At 43.5% G+C, this 24246-nt stretch overlaps 1 protein-coding gene across 1 annotated transcript in view; it reads left to right on the top strand.

Annotated features, from left to right (window-relative positions):
- Positions 1-24246, top strand: part of DIP-lambda (Dpr-interacting protein lambda) — a 476056-nt gene that overhangs the window by 337380 nt on the left and 114430 nt on the right. The window lies entirely within an intron of this gene.

The raw sequence follows: 24246 nt of genomic DNA, 5'->3' as shown, positions 1-24246 counted from the left end.
TCCCCTATGTCCGGTTGTAGTAATCCGATTGACTTCATGTCTTTTGCAGTAATTCCTCTAAAAACTCTTCTTTAAAATAATAAATTTTTTTAAAAATATTTTTTGCCATTCTCCAGCTTAACTCTCCCCGAGGGTGCCGGCTGGGCAATGGTAACTGCATTACCCCGAGCAGGGTAATGCATTGTCGCTTGTCCTGCCTGGGGCAATGCAGTGTCTAGATAAGGCAACTGGTTTAACCTCTTTGAATCAGTAGCCATGGTTGGAGGTGCCTGGCGGTAGGCATAAAGTGGGTGGTTCCCCGGTAAAACAAACCAGTATGGACGGAGAAAAGGAGCAAATCAGGGCTGGGATTTCAGCCCAAAAGTCGGGGGGAAGTACGACTGCTACCATCGGCGGGCACGGGGAGGAGCAATCCTCTTTGCGTGTCGCCAGCGGTCGAACCCCTGTGATGACGGGAGCAGGTCATTCCAGCGCACATTGGGCCAGCGAGCCGATTTTTTGACGAAAATTCAAATTTTTCATAGAAAGTAAACCTTTTTTATACCCTTGCAGAGGGTATTATGATTTCAGTCAGAAGTTTGCAACGCAGTGAAGGAGACGTTTCCGACCCCATTAAGTATATATATTCTTGATCAGCATCGCAAGACGAGTCGATCTAGCCATGTCCGTCTGTCCGTCCGTCTGTCCGTCCGTCTGTCCGTCCGTCTGTCCGTCCGTCTGTCCGTCCGTCTGTCCGTCTGACCGTCTGTCCGTCTGTCCGTCTGTCCGTCTGTCTGTTTCTACGCAAACTAGTCTCTCAGCTATCGGACGAAACTTTCGCAAAAGTCTTCTTTCTATTGCAGGTAGTATATATGTCGGAGCTGACCGGATCGGACAACTATATCTTATAGCTCCCAAAGGAAGGATCGGAAAAAAAATCGTTAAAAAATTCTAGCTTCGGTGTTTTTTGAAGTATTACCTTCTACTCTTGGGAATATTATTTTTTATATATTTCTGAATTTCGAATTAAATATTTTAAAATAAGGTCGAACGGTAAAGCCGTGGACTTTGAACCGGCGCAAAGCGGATGCACCGTGAATTAACGGGACATCTTGGACCTTGGACCCGATGCGTGCCGTGTGCAAAGGGAACTAACGGGACACACGTGGACATTGGACCCTAGCGAGCCGTGTGCAAAAGGGGAAATAACGGGACCCCGCCGCTGCCTATAAAAGGGACGGCGCAGGCGCAGCTCGGAACAGACAACCAAGATACGCGAGCGAAAGTACAAGTGCAACCAACGAACCAGAGATCAAGATCAAGATACAAGTGCGAGGATTCAATCGAGTGCGTGGCCGTGAGAGTACCGTAGAAACCGAGTGCTCAACGCCCAGATCAAGATACCAGAGTCAAGACGCTAGGCCAAGGCTGAGACTGCAACGGTGAGATCGGCAGGACACAGAGATTGGAGTGGAGACGAGTGCAGGACAGGAGCAGAGTCGAGAGAAGGACGAGCTACCGGCAGGGTAAGCGCGGATCAAGAGTTTGTGCCAGGCGTCGGGGTTACGGTGGACTGACGATAAGGCTAAATCCTCGGATTTGACCTGTCAGGACATTTGTTTCTCAGGCTAGAGCCAGACCTACCCCAGGGAACACGACGAAACAGGTGATCCCAGGATCATTCTGGTCGGACCCGAAAGGAAGGTTGTGGAGACTTCTTGAGTCCTACAAGCCGGGCGGAACTGGAGAGACGCCGTTGGAGAACGACGCCGCAGGAGTCAGCAAGCACCACGAAGGAAGACGAGAGCAGCGACGCCGTCGAGGAGCGCCGCCGAGAAACGCACAGAGTGAATCTTGAGCCGAGGAAGGCACGTCGCCGACCCGGCAAGCCGCAACAGCCAGCTGACGAGGAAACCAATTCCAGCGAAAAGAAAAACTTAATAAAGTTTTCCGATTTGTCCCAATCGGATATCTCTACATTTTCTTGGGTCACGGGCAGTCACGCAATACAAACTTGGTGGGACGAACACACAATATCTCTGAGGTAGTCGCGGCGTTTACGTAGCGATCCAACAGTTGAAAACAGTTCATTACACTAACTTGCTAACCCGTCTGTTGTAGATTATAACAAATTTTGTGCCAACTTGTGCCAAAAAGTAACTATGTGTCATTAAAGTTCAAAGTGTATATATACTAATTTTATTAAGCTTTTTTGCTCCATTTTGCCCCGATATGTATAAATCCTACATATTGTAGCTGTGGTTGAGTTCGCCTATGAGCAACTGCTTGATGTCTACATAGAAAACCATCGTAGCGCATCTGCCGTTTCGAGTTGGATTTATGATCAACTGAAAGAATTCGACTTAAGCACGGAGAAAAAGGATGAAATCAACACCAAAGTCAGAAGCTTTCACCTTTACATACATAAGAACTTGACCAGATTTAAGACAAAGCATACCGAATGGCTTCTGTCCAATATGGCTATAACAGTAAGTTCATTCTTGTCTTCAAATCCAAAGCCGTCAACATCAAGACCAGTTGGACGCCCACCCATTGAATATGTTAACGCCGGTCCCCTTCAGAAGAGAAAATTGGCATCCGATTTAGCTGTTAATCAGGGTCAAAACACATCTCTTCTTGTGCATGCCGCCGCACTGTCGGCCGAAAAAACGAACGAGAAACATACAGACCTTGTGTTAAAAAATTCATTCCTTGCTCCTTGCTATAATTCAAATGCAAGAAGATATTTTTAAGCAGCTTGGCAATACTTTAAGTCTGACCCTTATTGCAAGCTATGGATTTGAAGGGAACAACTAGACAAAGCAGTTATAAGCAACACTTTTTTGGTTGTTATTCATTGCTTTCTGATGACTCGCTTTTGGCGACAACACTAATCCCCCTAAAATTAATGGACAATATTGGAAATGTATTTTGGATGAATCGTACTTCTCAGTCGATTAGATTTTTTAGACCAGTCAAGCTTGAGTTTGTTAAAGAGAAAAAAGACCATATTCTTGATGAGAAAAAAAAAATGGATAGTCAAATAAAAGACTTGTCTTCATATGTCTGCTCCGTTGTAAGTGGAAAATCAATATCAGTTAAATATGATCTTCAAATGACACTTTTAGATGGAAAAGTTTTAAACATTTTGACTGAAACCAAATCTTGCCAATTGTGTCCGATATGTGGAGCGAGTCCAAAAGTCTTCATGGAAAATGCTGAAATAGACTCACCAAAATTTAAGCCAAGACATGAAGCATTAAAATATGGCATATGTCCTTTACATGGTTGGATTCGATTTTTTGAATTCGTTCTTAAAATTGCATATAGACTGATTCTTAACAAATGGCAAGTGAGAGATGAAAATGGAAAAAAAGAAATGGCGGAACAAAAAAAGAGGATTCAGAAGAAGATGTGGAATGCTATGGCTTTACATGTGGATAAGCCTAAGCAGAATGGCAATGGAAATACCAACGACGGCAATACAGCAAGGAGGGCGTTTGCACAACCTAAGCTACTAGCTGAAATCTTAGGTCTTGATGAATTTCTCATAGCATATTTTAACAATATTTTAATTGCTATTTCTTGCCACCTACCAATTGATCCAATAAAATTTAAAAAATATTGTCAGAAAACCATAACACTAGGGGAGAGGTCTGTAGGTTGAGACGGTCTGTAAGTTGAGACACTCAATTTTCTCAAAACTTATCCACTAAAAAAATAGTTTTTATTTTTTTTTTGTAGTCCTTTTTAGTGACAAAACTTTTGGGGAAAACATTATAAGCCAGGCTCTAGCCATATTAAAGCTGTGAGAGTCGTGTACCATTTTTCACCAAAAAAGTTTTTGTCTACTTTTTTCAAAACTCCATTTAAAATTAATAACGTCCTTAAATTAACTTGGTAAGAGATTTTAAACATTAGTATATTAACTGTTAACCAATTAAAAAAAGAATAAGCTTAATGTAACAGTCAGAAGAAAAGTTATTAATTTTTTCCCGAAACATCCCATTTTGTGTAAGTTGAGGCACTTTGAGCGTGTAAGTTGAGACACCCTTTTTTCATACAAAAGGGCCTTAGGCCAACAGAGGTCGCTTTCTGCCTAGTACATTTCTTTGATATTAGGGGAAAAGTGAATGTTCAAAGATCCTTTTCATTTTAATTGTTATTTGGTCTAAGTTCTTAAAAAATGGATGGGAAATAATTTAGGACGAACTAAAATTGATTAAATTAACATAAATAAATAGTTCCTTATAGTTGAGAGTACTTTTTGTGTGAGTATTATTGACTTTTAAAAGTGTCTCAACTTACGGACCTCTTTTTCAAAATGTCGTTTTTTGGGACTTTTAAAAAAAAAATATTTTTTCAGTTTTCCTTAAGAAAAAAAAATTTTTTTTTGTTTTTTGTTAAGCTAATAGACTCACCTTTCGATCAGTACCAAATGCGTAAAGTTTCATAAGTGGATGTCGAAATGGCAGATTAAAAACAACAACCAACCTACAGACCTCTCCCCTATATAACGGCAACAGTCCATAAAGAGTTAATGCACGGCTACCAAATAATAGAAGCATCAATCCTTCCACTAGGTGTTCATGGCGAGAACGCCTCAGAGGCTCGCAATAAATTCTATAAGAGTGACAGGAGGTTACATGCTCGACAGAGTTCACGGCAGAACAACATGGCAGACGTTTTCCACAGAGCAATGGATTCCTCAGATCCTCTTGTGTCGAGCATCTATCTAACAAAAAGATTGGTTCAGCAAAATAAACTACCCCTACCAGCAGACGTAATACAACTTTTGGAATCACCAAACTTGCTATATTCTTGTAACATGAACAATAATAACAATGTTCCCGATTTTAATACTAGCAATAGTGATAGTGATTCAGGTTCTGACTCTGAAAATCCGTTTTCAATAGAAATTGATGTAGAAGACGACTGTTAGGAACATTTTTAAATGTAAAATACTTATTCATAGTCATTTTGAATGCATTGTTATTTTTTACTTATTAATATTAATGTTAAGTGTTTAAAACATGAATTAAAAACATTTGTTGAATTACACGAGTGCTAACATTATTTATTACCGTACAAGTAACAATAAGAGGAAACCTATCTCATATGGGCGGTTGGGGAGGGCGTGGTCAGATTGGTCTGAAACTTAGATATATTTTTATGTGCATCGACACTATCATACGTACCAAATTTAAAAAAAACCTAGCTTTAAAACTTTAATTTTCGTCGCTCGCAGGCCCAATGTGCAGCGGTAATGTTACCCCAGTCGGACCATTACACAAGAATAATGTACATTTTTCTTATGGAATTGGCTGCAGGTTTTACATGAAATTTTCTGAAAAACCCCATTCGCTTTTATTAAGGCCTGGGTCGAGTTTTCAGTACATCTAAATAGCCGAAAAACTGAAACTTTCGCTACCGCTTTACATAGGGAATTCCAAAGTAAAAAGACAAGGAAAATTTAGGTGGTCGCATTCTTGCATAAAAAAAGTTTATAATCTAATTAGAGATGTTAGATTTGGAAACTGAAAATAGATAAAAGATAAAAGAGAAACTGAGCACTTTCAGAATTAAAAGTTGAGAATTTTACTACAGCTCAAGTGACAGGAATTGTTCCCATGAAACATTCCTATGGAATTTCCAATGTAAACGACCAGCGAACGTTTCATCGAAAAATACTCCTGAAAACCACCTGAAAAAGTTCAGAAAAGTTCACCTGGTGAAAACCCCTTTAATTAAACGTAGGAATTTATTGTGGAATCAAGCAACACATGCCTGAAAGTCCGACTGGGACTGCCATTAAGCCGCACGGGTGCCGTAGTTCTAGTAGTTCTTCTCGGACTCGAAGAGCGTGCTACACGAAGCCAAAAAAAGCCATACCCGCTTGCCGGTACCAGGTTTTAACTCACCGCGTAGGGGAGTACGATGCGTACAAGCGAGGGGATGAAGGCAAAGGCGCAGTACAAGGCAGCCCTCAAGATCAAGAGCCGGCTCCAGGACAAAGTGAACCTTTCCCAGGAGGAGAAGGAAAAGCTAGCAGAGCAAAGGATTGAGGAAGGAAGGCTGCACTTCGCAAGCAAACCCGCGATAGCGTCGACGGGCGGATTTGCCAACAAAAGGCAACGCTCACACGAGAGTGCCGCCAAGCGGAACCGCGGGCCCAAGGAGACAGGCCCTCCGCCACCCAAAACAGCACAGAAGCCCAACAAGAGGGCTAAAATCAGTGTTGTAGTTGTAGCCAATACCAATTCATTGTCGGTCGCGTGTAGACGTGTTTTCTTAGCGCTCCGGAAAAACAAAAGAAAAACAATCTTTGCCCCAGTTGAAAACGTTCGAAAATTTATAACGGCGTGGTCTTGCGTTTCGCGATGCTAATCGCATATTGTAAACTAAAGTTTTAATTAATTAACTAATTAATCTTTACGCACTAACAATAAGCAAATGATTAAGAACGTGGATCAGCGCACTCAACGCCAAAAACAACAAGACGAAGCCCGTGAAAAAATTCAGAGAGAGCAAGACCAACGTCGTCTTTCTTTGGCCCGCAACTATGCTTATTTCTCTTTTACGAATAATACTCTAGAACCGAAAGTGCAAGAAAATGCAACTGACCGCCGAAAACCAGAGAGCTAGTTCTTGCTCTCCCGCCCTGCTTCTCAACGCTCAAACGCCATGGAGTGAGCAATGCAAAACTCCAACCGAGCTTCAGCCACCTGGTGCAACAACAACAGCAACTACTACGTCAACTACAACGGCCTCTGTCGCCAACACTGCAATAACGACTCCACTCTCTTCTTCTGCAGCGGGTAAAGCAACAACACTATTAAGTGCAAAAATCGGGTCAAACGGCAAAAACAAAGCTACGGTTGAAGAAATGACAAATCCGCAAGCGGGTTCGGCCATGCAGACAGGCATGGATCGCTACATAAATATTTCCAAGCCCAAGCTAACGCCCTCAAAAAATGCTGACGGCAATAAGCCCAAAGTAACCAGCAAAGGCCCTGAAAATCTCGGGCCACTAAATGGAAATAGATTTTCCATTCTGGCGGAGCACGAAACAGAGTCTGAACAATTAGCCCCAAGGAAACTGAAGCCGCCACCTAACTTTATTCGGGAGAAGACCTCGAATGCCCTAGTCAACAAAATAATTGAGCTAGTCGGAAAAGATAGCTTTCATGTTATTCCGCTTATGAAAGGGAATATAAGTGAAACTAAACTGCAAACCAGAACTGAAGACGATTTCCGAGCAGGGTCAAAGTACTTAAACGATGCCAAAAGAACTACTACACGTACCAGCTAAAAAGCTGCAAAGGCTTGCAAGTTGTGCTTAAGGGAATAGAACCCGATGTGACCCCCAACGAAATTACAGAGGCTTTAAAAAAAACGGTTTCTGTGCAAAAAATGTTATAACTTATGAACTGTTTATTGATTGGCTTAGGTGCCTGGCATACAGTACATAAACTGTCTGCCTAAAGTCGTCGCAACTAGAACTTGAACCAGTTGGACTAAGGATTGCATATGAGGATCTGAAGACTAGAGCGACAGCCTCTGTTGAATGCAGAATGAGTACAACTTGATTGTAGGAGTCAAAATTGTTACTGATTTTATTGTATAAACTTAACGGTATTTATAGGTAAAAAGTGCATAGGTTAACAGAATAGGTATAAAGCAAAAAGTGTCGGTTAATATGCATTATGCAAGCCCGGATAGTTACATTTCAGCAGAATAAGCTTGTGCCAATAAGTGGGTCATTGATAATGTTGCTGACGGCTTGACCCGATATATGATACTTCAGAGCGCTGACTTATAACTATTGCTGCGACTGAACATTCTCCCGGCCGTTGAACAAGTGTTCAACCATCGCTAATGCTGAACGCAAACTTCGTGGGATAGGTTCAGGTGATGGCTGCTCGTCGTTCTCTTGGTTGGTGCAGGTTGGCTGTCCAATTTCTTCCTTTTTGGGATCCCTTCTGAAACTATTGCTCCTTCGATGGAAATGTTAGACCGCTTTGTCGATACTTCTTCCTTAAGAAGCGGGGCAAGCCGTGTGATTGGTCGCTGAACTACGCGAGAACCAATTTTTACGTCTACTACACGTACGTAATTATCCTTGCCAGGGTATGTCTTTACTATTTTTCCCATCGGCCAACTCAACACCGGCAGGTTATCTTCTTTTATTAATACAAGTAGCCCTTCTTTGACGTTCTGCGACATGGTCTTCCATTTGTTGCGCGTTTGAAGCTCTTGAAGGTATTCCATTGACCACTGCTTCCAGAATGCGTGCTTAAGTCTGGACACTAATTCCCATCTTTTTACCAACGTTTTGTTGGTTGGGGAGAGATTTACATCGGGTGGGGCCGTTAGTGGCTCACCAATCAGAAAATGGCCTGGGGTTAATGCAGACACATCCGTAGGATCAGACGACATGGGTGTAATAGGTCGAGAATTAAGAATTGCTTCGACTTCCACTATTACAGTGTTAAGCTCCTCAAACGTCAATGATGCGGTGGCTGTGACTGATACTAGTAACCGTTTCGCAGATTTTACTGCAGCCTCCCACAGCCCGCCGAACGATGGAGCTCGGGGCGGTATGAACTTAAAATCCACCTGTCTCTGATTGCAATGGTTGATGATCTGGGCTTGTGCCTTATCCGTGAAGATCGCTTCTTCTAAGGCCTTTAGTTTATTGTTGGCGCCGACGAAGTTGGTTGCATTATCGCAATGGATGGTCTGACACCTTCCACGTCGACTCAAGAACCGTCGAAGAGCACCTAAGAATGCATCTGTTGTTAGGTCGCTTACCAACTCTAGATGTACTGCCTTCGTAGCGAAACAGCAGAAAACTGCAATATACGCCTTGTCTGGTCTCTTTCCACGGAGTTTATGGTGAATCCAAATTGGCCCGCAGTAATCAACACCAGAATTAAAGAATGGTCGAGCTTGTGTTACTCGGTCGACTGGCAGATTGCCCATGATTTGTTGCATTAGTTTGGGCCGTGCCTTTGTACACTTGACACAACAATGTATAATGCTCCTCGCCATTGTTTTATCATTGATAATCCAATATTGCTGTCTGGCAATGGCTCTTAACGCCTGAGCACCGCAATGCATGTTCTCTTCATGCATTTCTCGCAACAGCATTCTTACTATTGGATCATTGTAAGGAAGCAAGATTTGATGCTTTGCGTTATACGGGAGTTTAGATTCTTCTAATCTCCCTCCGACTCTGATGAGGCTATCCTTACCGATCATGGGGAATAGAGAGACGAGAGCGCTCTTTTTGTCCACGGCCTTGTGGGCAACAAGTTGCTTGTACTCACATGCGAAGTCAATTTTCTGAATGGTGCGCAGTATGATAGTACGAGCGTGAGTTAGTTCACCAATGCATAGGGTGGTTGTACTTGATCTGTTTCTTTTGTAACAGAAACGCATCATATATGCCACAATTCTTTGTAGCTTTCGAAAACTATTGCTATGCTTGCAATTATAGAGTTCTTCCCCTGTCTGATCCTGACATGCTGGAAGACTCACTTGTTTTGTTCGCCGTTCAAGATCACTTAGACCGATTATGGGCCTCTTGATCCATTTGTCACTTGAACCGTGTAGAAAAAGTGGTCCATACAGCCAGAGGGTATGTTCTGATAATTTGCTGGCTGCAATTCCTCTTGATAGCACATCTGCTGGATTGTTTGCCGAGGACACGTGTCGCCATTGAGATGGATCTGAGACAGCTTGGATTTTTGCTATCCGATTCGAGACGAACGTGTGGTATGCGGCCGACGATGCGTTTATCCAGGACAAAACTACAGTTGAGTCAGTCCAGAAGTATCCAGAAGCCTTCTCGATCGGTAATCGCAAATCCTTTCTTACTCTGTGTGTTAGTTCCGCGCCCAACAGCGCAGCACATAGTTCAAGGCGGGGCAAAGTTTCTTTCGCGGATGGAGTCACTCGTGACTTGGAGCAAAGAAGTCGTACCGAAATTTGATTGTTTTTGTAGGTAGCTCTTATATATACTGCTGCTCCGTACGCACGCTCTGATGCATCCACAAATGTGTGTACTTCTTGATGGACTGGAACCTTTCCATTATAGATGTGCCTAGGAATTTGCATACTATTTAATGCTTGGAGATCCGATCGATAGCTCTTCCAATCATTTTGAAGTTCTTGAGGGAGCTCATCGTCCCAACTCAGGTTCAACGCCCAAAGCTGCATAAATATTTTTGCCTTTACTACCACGGGGGCAAATAGTCCAAGTGGGTCAAAAATTTGTGCTGACTCGGAACTTACCACGCGTTTGGTGATGATTGACGCCTCGCTTTTCTGGGATCGCCCACACAGTTGATTCCTTTGTGGCATCCATACCAAACCCAACGTCTTGACACTGTAGTGTTTCAATGTTTCGTCTAGCTTGACAGTTTTGATGGTGTCTGCTTCGGGAACGTCTGTTAGAATTTGCCCATTATTGGAGCACCATTTTCGGAGCTTGAAACCGGATGGTAACAGTATTTTATTTAATTCCTTTTGAATTTGGACTGCTTCCGCAACGCTGTTTGCTCCAGTGAGACAGTCCTCTACGTAGAAATCGTGCTTTAGAACAGACGATCCAAGCGGGAATTGATCCTTTGCCTTCTCGGACAAGTAATCTAAGCATTTTGTTGCTAGGAATGGGGCTGACGTTGTACCGTATGTTACGGTTTTGAGCCGATAATATTTAAGATCATCTGATGGATTCATTCTCCAGACGATTAGTTGATGATATTGATCGTCAGGGTGTATCCACACCTGCCGATACATTTTCTCTATGTCCGCTGTAAACACGTATTTATGAGTGCGGAAGCGTAATAGAATTGCAAATAGCTCGCTTTGCACCGTGGGTCCAGCATAGAGTATGTCGTTCAAAGACTTGTTGCTGGTGGTTTTGCATGAAGCGTCGAATACTACCCTCAACTTTGTTGTACTGCTTTCCGGCTTTAGCACACAGTGGTGTGGAATGAAGTAGTGATTAGCGGGTATATCTGTTTGATGCACTTGTTTCATGTGTCCGAGTGCTTCGTATTCATCCATAAAGTCCACATAGCCTTTCCAGACTTCAGGTGACGTTCTTCTTTCTAGAGCCAGAAATCTATTCGTGGCTGTTTTCTGTGATGCCCCCAGGGCTGAAGACTGTTCAGAAAATGGGAGTTTCACAACAAATTTGCCATCCTTTGCCACTCCCAAGTTTCCTACGAAGTGCATTTCGCAATGAGCCTCTATTGGTGATCGATGCCTTTCCTCGGTTTCAAGACTTTCTAGAGTCCAGAATCGTTCCAATAGTGTGTCAACTTCTTCGTCTGTAGCTGCGGCGGCACAAACCGCCGCTGAATCGTGATCCGAGGAGATTCGTCCGGCAATGATCCATCCAAGTTTTGTATTCTGAAGAACTGGTCCTCCTGTCTTTAGTATAGACTGGTTTGGCAGCAGCAATGAATAGTAGTGCTCTGCTCCGATAAGCATGTCAATCTTTCCTGGCTTATCGAAATTTGGATCGGCTAGAGCTATGTTGCTTGGGATTTGTAGGCTTGCCGAATTTAACTGATGTGCCGGTTGATCAGCTATTATGTGTGGTAGGACAAAGGCTTCAACTTCTTGTGTGAAGGCGTTATGCATTGATTTTATTTGAACGTTTGCTCTTGCTCTACTGGTTTTTGGATTGCCTCCAATGCCCTCGATCCGTAGAGAAGTTCCATGAAGTTTCAGTGATAGGACTGAAGCCATTCGTTCGGAAATCAGATTTATTTGTGATCCTGAATCTAGCAGCGCTCTGAAGGTAGCAACTTGACCATTGCTAGCCTTCACTGATACTTTGACTGTGGCCAGCAAGTTATAATTCTTGTTGCTTGCTGCACCTACAGTAGGTGAATGTTGATTGGATGATGCACCTGATGTGGTTTCCAGATGCAACAAAGTATGATGTTTCTTGTCGCACTTAAAACACGGGCGACCACGGCAATCCTTTGCCTTATGGTCATTGCTGAAGCAGTTGACACACAGTCTTTGTTTTTGTACCCAATTAACTCGTTCGGGTATTGTTTTGCTGCGGAAGTCATCGCATTTATAGAGCCAGTGATTCCTTTTGCAAAATTGACAGCATGGTCCTTTTCCAGTACTGGCTGATGAGCATGTAGGACCCTTCTGTTCCTTTCTTGATTGTTGTCCCTTTTTTCCTGTTCCAAGAACTCGGATTCGCTGGTCCAGAAAGCTGAGCAGTGTGTCGAGACCCTGTAACTCTCGGGACCCATCTAACGACTGCTCGTATAGGGCTCTGCTTGCAAAATCCAATTTTTGCTTGATGATGGCAATCAATATTGTATCCCAACTTGATACATCGATGCCCAGTCCCTTTAATGATGCTAGAGACTCGATAGTTGTAATGTACAACTCTTTTAATGACCTTGGGTAGTTACTAACTGTGTTTTGATGCAGGAAACGATTGAGAATCGTGTCTGCCACATGTCGGGGATTGTTGTAGGAATCGACTAATATACCCCAGGCGCTGAGGTAATTTTCTTCCTTAAGATCGATATGTCTTATCAATCTTTCAGCCTCTCCAGATACGGTGGTTTTTAGGTACCACATTTTCCGTACCGTCGGCATGTTAGTATCATGGACCATGCATTTGAATAAGTCAAAAAACTGAGTCCATTTGAGTAGATCCCCATCGAATTTGGGGATGCTGACTCTGGGCAAATGCATATCTTCATTGCTCGAGGAGCTTGATTTTGCTCCTAAGATATCTTGAATTTCCTTTTCAAGTTTCAGGAAGGATTTCATGTCATATCCTCCTTTGCTTGGATCATCGTATTCTTCATGTACCGAGAAATGGATCTCTTGCGTTTGCGCCCATAGTGATTTTATCAAATCACTTGTTACGCTCTTTCCCGTACCTGAATACTCTTTCAGAGCGCGCCTAATAGAATCTGATATTGCCTTTTGTCGACGACATGCAGATATTAGTTTCTGGAACCCTATCGTGGGATGCTGAATGCTTGCAGGGTTACCAGTTGGGTCTGGAATTACCTCGGCTTGGCTTGTTGATTGGTCCATGCCGTCCCGTATGATAGCTCGATATTTGTCGTATGACTCACGACAGTCGTTATAGAACTTCATGTATAACGTAGTTCTATACTTTTGAGGAATCTTGAGATCATTCGTTGTGAATCGATTCCATGCGTCATCTAGAATGGTTAGTCTATTTTCATAATAGTTCGGACTTGACTTCCTCTCCGATGAATCTTTCTTGAAGTTGATGATGAATTTAGAGATTTCTTGACTGATCTCCTCTTGCACGTCTAGTGCTTCTTTGACGGCTTGCTCCTCCATGTCACTCATATTTATTACCTTGTGTTAAAACTTCTGACCCGTTGGGAGTGTTTTATTTGCTTGTATAGCTGGATACGCTCCTATTCGCAACCGAAATGGTCTAAGAAGCTTTTAACACTTATGAATGATTTGGGTGAATTTGATGACAGTAACTGTGGTGCTGAGTTCTCGTATTCTGAGAATGTTTGATTCTGGTTTCAAAGTGTCGCCTGTTGACAACTTCGAGAATGTGTCCGGGATTGGATGATCTAAATCCGTTTACCGGGATCACAAAGAAACGATTTTATCAAATCGTTGACGGAGCTGATCGCCTTGTTGACCAGTCTTCCAACTTCCTGAGTCGACTTTGCTCAGGTGTCCTTAATCTGTCGCCTTGTTGACGACTTGGGCAAAAGGACTTGTATGGAAGATATCTCCAACGTTGTGTTCTATGGTGTGATCTCTTGGTGAGATCACGTCGGGGTCACCAAAATGTTTATTGATTGGCTTAGGTGCCTGGCATACAGTACATAAACTGTCTGCCTAAAGTCGTCGCAACTAGAACTTGAACCAGTTGGACTAAGGATTGCATAAGAGGATCTGAAGACTAGAGCGACAGCCTCTGTTGAATGCAGAATGAGTACAACTTGATTGTAGGAGTCAAAATTGTTACTGATTTTATTGTATAAACTTAACGGTATTTATAGGTAAAAAGTGCATAGGTTAACAGAATAGGTATAAAGCAAAAAGTGTCGGTTATTATGCATTATGCAAGCCCGGATAGTTACATTTCAGCAGAATAGGCTTGTGCCAATAAGTGGGTCATTGATAATGTTGCTGACGGCTTGACCCGATATATGATACTTCAGAGCGCTGACTTATAACTATTGCTGCGACTGAACACATTATGAACAAAAACAAGAAGCCGCAACCACTATTCAAGGTCGAGCTGGAGCCAGACAGCAGAACTTTGAAAAAAAACACAGTGCACCCGATCTACAAGTTGCAGTACCTGCTGCATCGTAGGATCACAGTAGAAGAGCCGCACAAACGGAACGGGCCAGTGCAATGCACGAACTGCCAGGAATACGGACACACCAGGGGTTACTGCACCCTCAGGTCAGTATGTGTAGCTTGTGGAAACATCCACGACTCCGAGCCCTGCCCTGCCAACAAGGAAGACTCTCTCACTAAAAAGTGTGTAAACTGCCAAGGAAACCACACAGCAAACTACAGAGGCTGTCCAGTCTACAAGGAGATGAAAAGTCGGATGCAACGAATGACAACGGCACGCTACCAGAACACACAGAACAATTACATGAGATCACAAACGACACCGGAAGTTTTCTTCGCAAAAGCAGCCAGGTCTTCATTTGGCCCTTCAATTACCACCAACGGCATTTCTTACGCCAGTGCTCTAAAATCAGGCACAGCTCACATAGAACCGAAAATGGATAACATCCCGCAGGCCATGGGACATCCCCAAAGTGACATGGAAACTATGATGATCACTTTGCAACAAAATATGATGGAATTTATGTCCTTCATGAAAACCACCATGCAAACCCTTGTGCAAACCCAAAACATTTTGTTAAAAATACTCGCAGCTCAGCAGTCCAAATAAACTATGCCTAGTCTTCGAATAACCTTGTGGAACGCCAACGGTGTTTCACGGCATAAACCTGAAATAAGTCAGTTTCTGAACGAAAACCACATCGACGTTATGCTGCTGGCAGAAACGCATCTCACCAGCAAATATAATTTTCAAATACGGGGATACACGTTCTACAGCACAAATCATCCAGATGGTAAAGCACATGGCGGAACCGGCATCTTAATAAGAGACCGCATCAAACACCACTTTCACCAAAGGTTTGCAAAAAGTTATTTGCAAGCTACATCGATAAAATTACAGTTGGGCAACTGCAACCTTGCCATTGCCGCTGTTTTATGCCCCCTCCCCCCCCCCCCACCCCCCCGTTTTACAGTCTCCGAAGACCAATTCATGGACTTCTACAAATTCACTTGGAGAGCGATTCATAGCAGCAGGAGATTACAACGCCAAGCACACACACTGGGGATCCCGCCTTGTGACCCCCAAAGGAAGGCAACTATATAATGCACTCATCAAGACATGCAACAAACTGGACTAAGTTTCGCCAGGCAGCCCTACATACTGGCCTACAGATCCTAAAAAACTACCTGACTTAATTGATTTTGCTGTGACAAAAAATATTTCTCGCAATCTAATATCTGCAAAATCGCTTTTGGATCTATCATCGGACCACTCACCAGTGCTAATAACTCTTCTTGAAAGCCCGGAATTAATCGAGCACCCTTGGAGGCTGACGTCGCATCGAACCAACTGGCTGAAGTTCAAAAAGTACGTAAGTTCCCACATTGAACTGACTCCACAGCTCAACATCAAGGAGGACATCGACTGCTATGCCGATGCACTGGAGTCTGTACTCGTCGCAGCAGCCAAAGTCTCTACACCGCAAGGGAGGGATGGGCGCACACACCAACACAAAACTAACTTGGAAATCGAACAGCTTGTTTTGGAGAAAAGACGTTTGAGGCGTGCTTGGCAAACCAGCAGATCGCCATCCTCGAAACAAAGTCTTAAGGAAGCTGGTCGCAGACTTACCAGGGCCCTAAGGCGCGAAGAAGTAGAAGCACAACGCCAGTACATTGAGAAACATTCACCCACCAGCACCAAGCATCCCTTGTGGAAGGCCCACCCAAATCTAAGTGCGCCGTCCGAAACAGTAATCCCCATAAGAGACTCTTCAGGCAGCTGGGCCAGAAGCGACAAAAACAGAGCTTGCTTTACACCTTAAATGTCTTTCAGCCAAACCCTGCAACAAATTCATTCGCACTACCGCCGCCGCCAATTCGAATCGAAACTGAGACGGACCCAATTCAGTTTCAACCAAACGAAGTTGCAAAAGTCATCAGCGAGCAATTGAAATCAAAAAAGGCCCCAGGCGGTGATCTAATAACTGCGAAAATGCTAATTGAACTCCCAAACTGTGCAGTTGAGGTCATTTGTAAACTCTTTAACAGGATTACACGACTTGGCTACTTTCAAAACTGCTCTAAAAATGCCTTTTAACGCGCATTATCCCATATCTGAAAGAGCACAACGTTATTTCGGCACATCAATTTGGCTTTCGAGAAAGCCATGGAACAATAGAGCAAGTCAACAGATTAACAACGGAAATACGGTCTGCATTCGAATATCGAGAATACTGCAGTGCGGTATTCCTTGATGTTGCACAGGCTTTCGATCGAGTCTGGCTTGATGGCCTTATGCACAAAATCAGAACTATTCTGCCGGAAAACACTCATATGATACTTGAATCGTACCTTTACAACAGAGAGTCAACACTATAGAGGCTGGAGTTCCCCAAGGTAGCGCCCTTGGTCCAACTCTATTTCTCCTTTACACCGCAGATATTCCCACGAACGTCCGGCTAACTACTTCCACATTCGCAGACGATACCCCGATCATAAGTCGGTCCAAATGCCCAATTCAGGCAACAGCACTACTAGCTGATCACCTCGTGGTAGTGGAGAGGTGGTTATCAGACTGGCGTATAAAAATAAATGCGCAAAAGTGTAAACACATAACGTTTACTCTTAACAGACAAACGTGTCCCCCGCTAACTCTGAATAACACGCCACTTCCACAAGCTGACGATGTAACGTACCTTGGCGGTCACCTAGACAGGAGACTTACATGGAGCAAAACATATCGAAGCTAAGAAAATTCATCTAAAACTAAAATCCATTGGCCTCCATTGGCTCTTAAATGCTCGCTCCCCCCTCTGCCTTGACTTTAAGGTCCTGCTCTACAATTCAACGCTTAAGCCAGTCTGGACATACGGCTCCCAGTTGTAAGGAAACGCGAGCAGCAGCAACATCGACATTATCCAGCGAGCACAATCAAAAATCTTGAGAACTATCACTGGGGTACCTTGGTATGTTCGGAACGACAACATCCACAGAGATCTTGGCATTCTGCCCGTAAAAGACGAAATATCAAAACAAAAAGCGTCCTACCTCACCAAGCTAACTTCTCATCCAAACCAACTCGCCAGGGGGCTAGCCAGGGTCTCATACCGGACCCGATTGCAACGAAATGACCTTCCAGCTCAGCAATAGTTATTAGAGCCCTTTAATCTCGCGTCAGTCATCATGACTGTTAGATAGTTTTTTAATGTAAGATTTTATATACTTATTGTTAGTCTCAATTCAGAGAAGATCCAATAAATAAAATGCATACGTAAAAAAAAAAAAAAGTGTTGTAGTCAACCGATAACTGATCGTAGCACTCATTGACAGGAACGACGAGAATGGGAAGATGACGGAGGCGCGCTGGAAGATCGTCCATGCGCGACTGATCGAGTCTCTCTTTGAATGGAAGAAGCACCCACAGCCCCGATGCCCACATTCGATGGTGCAGGGTGGTTGAACAGCGTGAAATTCCTAAAGTGCAACGATGATCCGACCAGGAAATGGCTGACGCAAACGGTCGGCCAACTGGAGGGAGGGCGCCAAGCTAGAAGTTGTGGACAGGGAACTAATCCCAGCCATACCAAAGGCGAAAGTGCTCTTCCCCGTCGCAATTCAAGGGGATCGGGCGCTGAAGCTGCTTCAACGGCAGAATCCAGACGTCCCAACGGCGAATTGGAAGATTCTGCACATGGCCAACCCACTACCCAACGAGGGGGCCAAAGTGCGGTTCTCCAAATCAACAAGCAAGCGGAGGATCTGCTGTACCCAAGATTCGGGAAGATGGGTCATGGGCATGGGTAGTGTCTACCTGCGCCTCAAGAAGCGACACCCCGACGACAAAGGCGCACACATCCTGCAGGCAGGCGAGGTGGAGCAGGACCTAGGTCTGGAAGCCATCGTGGATGCTCTGGACGACTCGGAAAACAAAGAGGACGGTGAACTGACTGTTGTGAGGGTGCGATTTTTAGAAGACGTTATGTATCTGTAAATTTAAATCGAGCGCTATACAACCAATCTGGTAACCCTAAGTTAGCTAAGTTGGCAGGACCCATCTTTGGTATTCGCCCCGAACAGCCTATACGGCAACCGTGTGAACGTCAAACTTTCAACCATCGCAGCCAACTTCCCGTGCTTCCAGCGTTCTCTTTTAACAACCATTCGGCGAAGCCAGACGTAAAAATTAAATTGCTTATAAAAAGTGGTGATATAAGTGAAAAGCACTCTCGCGCTGGATAGAGACCATCTTCTGCAAGTCGACCTCGTCGTTTGCACCCAATCCCGGTTTAGTGGGTGATATTAATAGATTTCCTAGCCAACGACAGGCAGCCCACGCGGCGTTCACGCCTGTGGCTTTGGCTGCTGTACAACAGAAAACCCAACCGCATTTGCTGCTGTACAACAGAAAACCCCAACAGTAGTTGCTGCCGAAGCCGTAGGAGCCACCTGCGGCAAATATCTGAAGGCTGCCAGCATCGGTCAAGTTGACGCCACGCTTTCGCATCCGCCAGCGGCTGCGCGTCCAACGACCACCACTCTGCTGTTGGAGGATAATTAAAACTCACATAATACTCGTAAAACCAACCAAATAAACCAGCTTATCGGAACAACAACAACATACAACCCTAGAATGTAATCCCGATCGAAACTTTCTTGCTGCCGACCGCTGGTCTGCCCACGCGGTTCGCCTCGGCATGCTGCACGCTGGTCACTTGGACATAGTTCGGTGGTCGTAGATTGATCGTGTTACGTGATCCGAAGCGCCTCTAGCTTCTAACCTCGAGCGCCACCTCGTGTGTTGCGACCCAGCGGATAACCTTTCGAGCAGCCAGATGAACTCCGTTTCAAGGACTAGATTACTGTAGTTATAAATTCCCTATTATTAGTACGATCAGGCAAGCTCTACGTTCATAATCTTTTGTATGAAGCCGCCCAATCATAGTCGTACATATCATCTAATTTACCTAATTTCTGGAGATTCCAAAACAGCACAACGTCATCTTCAGGCCTGTCGACAACGGAGGAAAGCAGCTTATTCGTGAGTACGGCCTAGCCGAGTTTTTATGAGTAAGCGATGATATGACCCCTACCGATTGATTTACCTTGTTTATAAAAGCGGTGTAAATAACTAACCCAAGAGATTTGAACCCTAAAACCTATATTAGAGCTCTCTCTGTTTGAATTACATACTCATTTATATAATGAAATAAGCGCGATCAAATCCTGAAGTAATATATTAGACTGTAACTTTAATTGACGGACCTACCGCCGAAATCCAAATGTAGTAAACGCGTGTCACGAACTGAATTTTGTATGAAAAATTAATGGAATCGTTTTTGTAATGAATTTTGGAGCCGAATCTCAGAAAACTTCCCCTGAAAGGAAGCTAAATATATTTTGTAATTTACCACGCATTTGAAACCAATATGGAGTAATTTTCTTTTGTAGGGGCACCTAAGTATCACACGTCGACTCTGAATTGGGTAGGATCACGCAATTTTCTCAGATTCTACAGGTTGGGTGGGCCAGGAAAAGGAGAACAACCACATCTTAGTTTTTCTGTCCAATTATATAAACGCGCCTTGAGAAATACTAACCTGGTTTAGAGTTCCTCGTATTCCTAACTGTCTACAACATTTGTTCATGTAGCGCCTATGTGGAAGCAGCCCCAAACGACCCACACCATTTTCCCTGAGCACGGCCGGAACCGTAAAGTAGACAGAGGGACTGCTGATGCATCACAATCGTGCACGTTACATAATAAATTGGCGCCCAAAGTGGGGCCCTGAAAGGATATTTTTCCGAAAGGATATTTTCTTGAAATCTTTGTACCTTAACATCACAGTCGGTTTAACGAACTGTATTACAACCCCACACATTCCATTCCCCTTCCGAACACCTTCCCCTCCTCTAAATCATTATTCATCCAGAAAATGTTATTAGTTTCCGTAGATATCTCATATTTAGTAAGGACTTGCTGGTTTTTGAGTATGTCGATAACAGAACTGCTAATAGGAGATACTAATTTATTGGGTAGAAATATTATGCTCATTCAGATAGTCTAAATAAGTGATGTTTAGGACTAATAAATAAGAGTATTTGTCTAATTTATTCCAAACTTACGACAAACGACAAACTTCAAATAATTTAAATAGAATCGAGATTGTTCAAAGATGATAAACTTCGACTTGTCCCTCTTCTATTTGAATTAAATAGCCTTTGTATTATTTTCTTTTTGTTATTAGATTCCGAATCTCTTAAGACGACGTTTATATAGTGCAAAGTAGGAGTTGACGTGCGAATACTTATGGATAGTACCCCTTAATAATTGAGTGGAAGCCAAGAACCTTAGTGTTTTTTTTTGATCATAATTATTAATTACTTTAATAAATATAAAATTTAAACCTTGATTCGTAAAAGAAGAAAGCCCAACAATGTCTATAAGACACAGTAACGAAAATTTAAATGCGGCAGCGGCAGTAGCACCAAGCAACGCCAACGAGTCCGTTGCATGCACAATATGTAACGACACAAGTGTAGAAACTGAGTTCACCGAGACTCCTTGCAGGCACAAATATCACCGAGCGTGTCTATTCGAATGGTTATCGCAAAATAATACGTGTCCAATATGCAGGCAGCCATGTTCCATGCCTCGAGGTTCAAACAGTATGGAAGCTCCTTCTGGTAACAATTCTAGAGGCGCAGTAGGGAGACCACGTGGTGCTCAAAATCACCATTCCTCAGCAGCTAGCCCAAGAAATCGACCTGCAACGCGATCTAACAGTAGATCTGTCCAAAATACCAGGCCATTAGTTAATTCAGTACCCAGACGTGACATAAATAGTAGCGAAAGAGAAAGGCAACCTATAGCTGAAGAACGCGTTCAGCAAATGATATCAAGTTCCTTGGAAGGTCACCTGGCTAATATTTCCGCACAGGTTTCCGAACAGGTCAGCAGTTCCATTCGTAACCTAACCTTGTCCACATTTCCTCGAGATCTTCGAGACGAGCAACAGCTTGAGTGGGACAATGACATTCCTTTAAATGCTCCTCGCGTAAGCTTAGGCCGCGACTCGACTCAGAGACGTATTCCCAACAGTACTCAACCCAACTCTAACGAATATTCCACTGATCGTCCCGATAGGGTTTCCAACGTAATATCCAATTGGAAGCTAAAGTTTTCCGAGTCTACTAATGATCTTCCGATTGAAGATTTCATCTATAGAGTGAATTGCTTAACAACGCAATATTTCAATGCTAATTTCGATTTATTGTTTCAATTTGCAAACTTACTCTTTTGCGGACCAGCTCTTTCTTTCTTTTGGCGGGTTCACAGAACCGTAGGTCACATGAATTGGTTCGAGCTGTGCAATCGTCTGCGTGAAAGGTATCAAGACCAACGAACGGACAGAGATATCAAGGATGCTATGCGGAGACGCAAACAGGGACCAAATGAGAACTTTGATGACTATTTAGATGCGATGCTAGTTATAGCGGATTCACTTACAGAAGCACTGGGAGAATCGGAGATGATAACTGAGGTTAGACATAACTTGAGACCCGAGCTGAAGCACGAGTTGTTGCATGTCGCTACGCCAAATCTGGCAATCTTACGCAAAGAATGTCATCGACATGAAGAATTCTTTCGAAACTCCCGATCGAAACCACGGATGGAGGGTTTTAAGCGAGTTATAAATGTAGTGCGACATGGAGAAGACTCCGAAAATTTGTCTGCATCTGAACTAGAAGTTTCCGATGAGGTTTTTGCCATGCGTATGAGGTCTAGTTTAAAGTGCTGGAATTGTGACGAAACCGGTCATAGTTATCACGATTGCGTAAAAACGCGTCGCGTGTTCTGTTATGGTTGTGGTCTTATTGACACCTATAAGCCAAACTGCGATCGTTGTAATTCAAGGGCGGAAAACTTACCGCAGGATGTCCACCGAGTATCGCGAGGGGACATCCGATGTTAGCCTCTGTTTTAGATACTACCCCTGACCAAACATTACCTGACTTACCAAATACACCATCAGACGTAACAACCCCAAGACATTTTAAACCTTACCATGTACGATTGAAAGAATATCAAGACCGTAGAGCTGTTATATTTCGTATGAACACCTTTTGGCACAACAAAAAGCTTTTAAAACAATTTACCATATCAGCCCTCGTACAAAAAGTAGGAGATATTCGACCTTTTATGCAGATAGAAATGTTCGGAGAGCCCTATCTCGCCCTGTTGGATAGCGGTGCTAATAAGAGCGTCATAGGTTCACAGTTAGCAAAGCGATTGATCTTAGAAAAGGTTAAACTAGGCCCTATCAGAGGCGCAGTTCATACAGCAGACGGTCACCAACAAACAGTTGTAGGTTCAATTCAGATTCCTGTAAGTTATCATGACGTACAAAAAGACTTTGAGTTTCTTGTAATTCCAACTATTAAACAATCGGTAATCTGCGGAATGGACTTCTGGAAGGCTTTTAAAATTTCCATTTCGACCCCTTTTTCAATTAGTGAGCTTAATGTAGGCGATTTCACGGACGATTCTCTAATTGTCATGACGGCCACCCAGCGAAACAAATTGCAGTCCCTTATTGAGTTTTTCCCAGATTCTGAACGCCTTGGCCTTGGAGAAACTTCCTTAGTCGAACACACTATTGATACCGCTGAGGCTAGACCTATCAAGCAAAGATTTTATCCATTGTCTCCGGCCAAAGAGAAGTTATTGTGTGAAGAAGTAGATCGAATGATCAAACTAGGCGTTACAGAAGAAGCTGGCGCCTCACCATGGTCTTCGCCGGTTACGCTTGTAAGGTTAATTAGGTCACGGTCGAGGATGCTTATCCGATGCCAATACTAGAAGGACTTTTAAGCAGGCTACCTCCGGTTCATTGCATTTCGAAGATTGACCTGAAGGACGCATTTTGGCAAATTCGATTGGATTCCGAATCCCGCCCAAAAACAGCTTTCACCATTCCAAATCGGGCGCTTTATCAATTTACGCGAATGCCTTTCGGTCTGACCAACGCTCCTCAGACTATGTGTCGGTTGATGGACGTGGTCATACCTTATTCGTTAAAATCACACATATTCGTATACCTAGACGATTTATTAGTAATGTCGTCCAGCTTGGAAGAACATATGGACCATTTAGCCACTGTTGCCACACAATTGCGCAAGGCTGGACTTACTATAAACGTCAGTAAAAGTCAGTTCTGCTTACGTAAAGTTGACTATCTTGGTTACATAGTAGGAGAAGGGACTCTACAAGTTAACCCTAGTAAGATTCAAGCAGTCGACGAATTTCCTGTACCAAAGACCCGTAAACAACTCAGAAGATTCTTAGGGATGACTGGTTGGTACCAGCGCTTTCTCTCTCAATACTCCTCAGTGATTTTTCCTCTTACAGAATTGTTGCGAGGAAAGTCGTTCGAATGGAACGAGTCTGCTCAATCTGCCTTCCAAGAGATCAAACACATGCTATGTACAGCTCCCTTGCTAATCCATCCTGATTATGACAAACCCTTCGTGGTGCAGTGCGATGCATCCTTGCATGGAGTAGGAGCTGTACTCGCTCAGGTTGATGAAGTAGGATGTGAAAGACCAATCGCGTATATGTCTAAGAAATTAAACAAAGCCCAAAGGAACTACACAGTCACCGAACTGGAGTGCCTGGCAGTGGTTTTGGCGTTAAAGAAGTTTCGCATGTATGTAGAAGGACACACTTTTAATGTTGTTACTGACCACGCAAGCCTTCGCTGGCTAATGAACCAAGCTGACTTGAGTGGCAGGCTCGCTCGATGGGCGATAAAATTACAAGGATATTCCTTTTCTATTGAACATAGAAAGGGAAGTGAAAATATTGTCGCCGACACGCTTTCTAGAGCTTTTGAAGGTTCC

Source organism: Drosophila takahashii, chromosome 2R (genome assembly GCF_030179915.1).
Source record: "Drosophila takahashii strain IR98-3 E-12201 chromosome 2R, DtakHiC1v2, whole genome shotgun sequence".
In the NCBI taxonomy this organism is placed as follows: domain Eukaryota; kingdom Metazoa; phylum Arthropoda; class Insecta; order Diptera; family Drosophilidae; genus Drosophila; species Drosophila takahashii.
This window is presented reverse-complemented; position numbering and strand designations above follow the sequence as displayed.